We start from the raw sequence: 5,206 nt of genomic DNA, 5'->3' as shown, positions 1-5,206 counted from the left end.
ATTCTTGCCAACTGAATATAAATTCTATATTTAAACAAGGTAAGGGATAGTGTATGCATGTTAGCAAATTACGTGTTTATTTTCAGGCTGCCAATTACATAATTGGATATAATAACTAAAGATATAACTCCCAAATATCAATCAACTGTTCTTTGTGGAATTGTCTTTTCTAAGCCAAATAACAATGGCTTTGTGTAATGTAATTTGAATGGAATTAAATTTCATCTTTACACCCAGTCATTTGTTGTCAGTTACATAATTTATTAATATGCTTAAACTCTAAAGAATACTATCTAATATACTTAGAATTCTTAAAATTGATATATTGAGCATCAAAATACTTATATAAACTTTTTCACCATAAATACTAGCATGCTTTATTTCACTGTGATACTTTCTTTACTCCTCAAACCAAATCCACTGAACACAGTAACTGAATGTAAAATGTGCCCTTAAATGTATAAATTGTGAGCTTTAATTTTATCATCTAAATGCATCTGTAAATTCACTTACCTATACTTCTCCAATTCATCATAATTGATAACAAGTGATTTCAAACATTTTAATAAATTTTCAAGCTAAATTTGTCATTAAATTATTAGTCTAAAATATCTTTAAACATAAACACTTGGTCTTCTACTACCAGTGCAATCCAAAGCCAAATCTAGTAGATATAAATGTATCATATCTTTTAGCTGTTAATACTGTTTGCCATAAAACACCAATGATGAATTTTTTTCCAAGTACAATTTTTGTTAAAGATAATTACAAAAGATGGAAAAATCAGCTCAGAGAGGCCAATCACTTTAATAGATCAGATTTTTACATAATAACTCACATCAATTTTAAATACTATAACATAAAGCATGATTGATGGATTATAGAAACTTGCTTCATAATTAGAAAAACTCACAATAAAACTTGCCAAGGAAAGCAAAACAAAAAAGCCATTTTGAAAATAAATACAGTCCATGCTGAAGTAGTGTAAAATGAAGCCAGAAGTCTCAAAAAGAAAAGTTTTCTTCCCATTTCCTGACTTTTTCATTATTTGGTGAAATTATGAAGACTCAAATTCAAGGGTTGCTGAGGTGTTCTGATTTGGCTCCTTTGGTATCTGTTTTTTCACCACAACTCTCCTTTGATTTATCTTCTTCCTTTACATCTGTTTTTTTGTCTTCTATTTCCTTCTTGTCTTCCTCACTTTTAGCTTTCTTTGCTCTTTTTTATGATCAGCTACATTTCTATGACCCCCTTCCCCTTCATCCTTAGAATCTGAGAATTCTTCATCACAAGCTATCCACTTGTCTGATGCTTGAACAGAAATCCTCTTGCCTGGATCCTCTCCATCTCTGTCTCCACTGTCCTCATGAACAGCATCCTCTGGGATAGTTTGCATCAGGGCACCGAGTGCATGAGGTAGCATGTGCAAATTTTCAAATAAACGCTGTTTTATCTTTTCCATATATTCTGGAGTGTTATGATTTGTCATGTTTGGAGGACTAATGTGCAGCTTGAAGTCTGGTCCAAAATACTCAAAATAATCATTATATGGAGACTCATCAAAATCTCACAATCAACAGCAACTGCTGTCTCATATGTCCAGCACAAAGCAACATTATGGATTGTGTAGCCACCTTCCCCCAGCATCAGTAATGGCAAGTTGAAAGTTTTAACAACTTCTACACATTTAGCATGATCTTTGACTGTGAGATTTAAGCACCCAAGTCTATCACCAGATAAAGAGTCTGCACCACTCTGCAAAACCACTGCACTAGGCTGGTAGGCTGGTGCATCTCCATCACTTTTGAAATAATAGGCTTAAATATCTGCCCATAAGACTCATCATCTATACCATCTCTCATTGGAAAATTGACAGCATAGTATTTGCCTTTTCCAGCACCAATGTCCCTCAAGTCTCCTGTGCCAGGAAAGTACTCCCCATACTTATGGAATGAAACAGTCGTTAAGTGATCTGTTGTATAAAAAGCTTCTTCAACACCACCACCATGATGGATATCTATATCAATATATGGGACTCTCTGATGATACTTTAGCAATTCCAGGATGGCAAGCACAGTATCATTAATGTAACAGAATCCTGATGATTCTGATTTGTTTGCATGATGTAATCCACCAGCCCAGTTAACCACCATGTGAGTTTGTTGCCGGTTTAACTTCACAGCCCCAGCAACCAAACCACCAGTGGAGAGCTGACAAAACTCAAAGAGTCCATCAAACACTGGACAGTCTTCCCCAACATTAAATCTCTGCATCTGCTTACTGTACTCAGACATGTTATCGGGTCATAGGGACCACAGAAATTTGATGTGCACATCGCTATGGTACTTCCCCATTTCTTTGGCAGTGGCCTCATGAGGCCTATATATTTCCGTTGATCCGCAAAAGCCTTAATTTAACAGCAAATTATGAGTCATGTGGATTCTATGTGGTTTCGTGGGATGACGCCGTCTGTAGTAGTAATTTCCAATATCACCATTGTAGTAGTTGCAGACTTTCTTCTTGCCGCCTATTTGACTGTATGCCATGAGTTTGGGGCTGCCACTTCCCAGCTCTGCTCTTGCTACTGTTGTTGTCACCCTAGCTCAGTGCAAGAGATGAGGGCTGGTGCGGGTGGCACTCCTACAGAAGAAGACAGGCCAAGCGCGGGGCCGTCTGCCCACAGCCCAAGAGCTCAGAAGCGGGAGTGGCAGCACCAAATAGCAACACTTAACAGGTTTTTGACTTTGCTTTTGATTCATATATTGTACATGTCAAGGAAGTAGTGTGAAGCTTCAATATATATGTATGTGTGCAAGAAATTATTCAGTGTGCTTTATCATTTCACATACTCATTCTTTTTTAGTGAGAACATTTAAGATATTCAATTTAATATTGAAATCTTTTTTAAATTTTATTGAGAAACAAATCGCAACGAGAGTTTCAAAACCGATTAGTAGGACTGTTTCAATAATTAATACATTGAATATTGTTGTCTTTGTAGTGGTTATTCATAGTACAAGATGCCAACATGATATCCTGTCCAAATACTATTAGTACAAATCTTTCTTCTCATTGAATTAAGAGAATGTAGCTGTATATCTATCTGTATATTTTATATATACAGATACAAGGCAGTCCTTCATTTGTATCCCCCTTTTTTTTTTGTTTAGATTTGTCAGAGATGGGAATTCCATTGCCATTTAAATATTGTTGGTGCATAAATTCAGCAAAAGAATTCAATATCGTCCCAGTCCTACTGATAACCCACTACTATTATAACCTATTTGTGATTTTTAAAAATCACAATGTATTCTTCCTCAGTTAAGTTGTACCCATTCTCCAGTCTCTCTCTATCTTGTCCGCAGCTCTCACTCATGGGCAGTTCATCTTCAGTACTTCTATGGAATCAGTCCCTTTACCCTGCATGCATGAGTGACATCATAGTACATGCATCTGTTTTGTTGTTTTACTTTTTTTTCTTTCAGTTCTAGACGTTGAAAACAGGACTCTGTACTTGCCAGGCAAGCACTTCTTCCACTGAGCCATCTCCCCAGCCCTGTTGTTTTACACTATGTGTGTGCATACTTTATCATTTAGATTTGTATATGCAAAATGCACACTTTCTAGCTTTCTGTATATGAGTAATATGTGCAATGATTTCTCTGACAATTTTTCAGCATTACAATGTTAAAAAAACATAAATGAGACTTTGGTAGATATTATTCTCCCAATTTTGAATTCTAATTTGTTTTCCTAACTTTTTTGTTGTTTTGGTTTGGTTTGGTTTGATTTTTCGGTACCAGGGATCAAACTCAGGACCTTGCGCTTGCCAGGTAAGCACTTACTCCACTGAACTATCTCCTCATCCCCCTTGTTTCTCTAACTTGTAAATAGCCTGTGTGATATTCTCTTACAGTGCTAAGAAATGGCAATGAGCTAGAACTCCACGTCAACCAAAGATCTAGAATAACCAAATAATCTCCACCATGTTCTACATGGCTAACTTAAGACATTCTGGAAGTTAACTCTATCAAATACTTGTACATCTTACAATTGTGCTATTTATTATGGCATTCCAGGCATGGAAGTCATTAATAAGTTGAGTAACATTTTTATTTTGATCTGTAAATATATTTGTAACAACACTAAAGAAGGTAACAGATTTTGAGAGTTGCGATGAAAAAGGAAAATATTAAAAGGCAAACATTTTGCTGGATTGTGCCAATGTATAATATACAAAAAAGAGAAAGAAAGAGCAAAATGATATTTAAGAAAAGAGGAAATATTTAGTCTGCTAAAATGATAAAAGAGAAATAAATAACAAAAATGCCAAAAGTAACATAGTAGATGTCCTTAAGGTGAATTGAAAATAGAATAACATGTGGAAAACAGAAAACAATTAACGCAGTTTAAAATTGAACAGATGGCTCTGGACGGAAAAAAATAACTTTATCATTTGGAAATTTACCTACCTTCTAGTATCTGATTGCCTAAATAAAATGTTCTTATTTTCTTTGGTAAATATTATTGTTTCTATCTTTTATATGAGGGAACAACAATTTAGAGACTGAAATCAAGTCACAGGATATAGATTATCCACCCCAACATTTGCACAGTTATCGTTCTGTAGAGACCAATATGTTTTTCACCACCTTCTCTTGGGTGGTATGCGAAATGCATTTTTATGAGAAAAGTGGGTCTCTTAGCTAAATTTATACTCATTCAAAAGTAAAAAATCTTAACATATCTGTTTAAGCGATTAACATTTGTGATTGAAAGCTTTCATCATGACACAAATTCAATTGACTGAATTTCAGTAATGAATAGATCCAATAAACAGAGGTGAGGTGACTGATACACTACGTCGTGGCTATTGCCAGGCTTTTGAACCACATTGTAATACTTGCTAAAATACAGTTTGAACCATCAAACTATTAGCCAAAAACCATTATTAAAATTTGTTTTTGATCTGAGTAGTGTGGGGACTAATTTGGAGAAAACAAAACAAAACAAATTTGCAGTACCTGGAAAATATGATGATGAAGCATCTTCAAAGTAAATTTCTAAATAATATTTTGAAATTGTATGAAACATTATATGAGGGCTAGTGAGATGGCTCAGTGGTCTAAAGCACCTACTTAAAATAAGCTTAGCAAAGCACAGGGACCGCGGTTCAATCCCCCAGCACCACATGCCAGCCAGCCCC

At 35.2% G+C, this 5,206-nt stretch overlaps 1 pseudogene; it reads right to left on the bottom strand.

The window, feature by feature from the left end:
- Window positions 1-1,073: 1,073 nt before the first annotated feature.
- Window positions 1,074-2,546, bottom strand: LOC101563054 (annotated as a pseudogene).
- Window positions 2,547-5,206: the final 2,660 nt, after the last annotated feature.

This window comes from Octodon degus, unplaced genomic scaffold (assembly GCF_000260255.1).
Source record: "Octodon degus isolate 3935 unplaced genomic scaffold, OctDeg1.0 scaffold00009, whole genome shotgun sequence".
Taxonomy (NCBI): domain Eukaryota; kingdom Metazoa; phylum Chordata; class Mammalia; order Rodentia; family Octodontidae; genus Octodon; species Octodon degus.
This window is presented reverse-complemented; position numbering and strand designations above follow the sequence as displayed.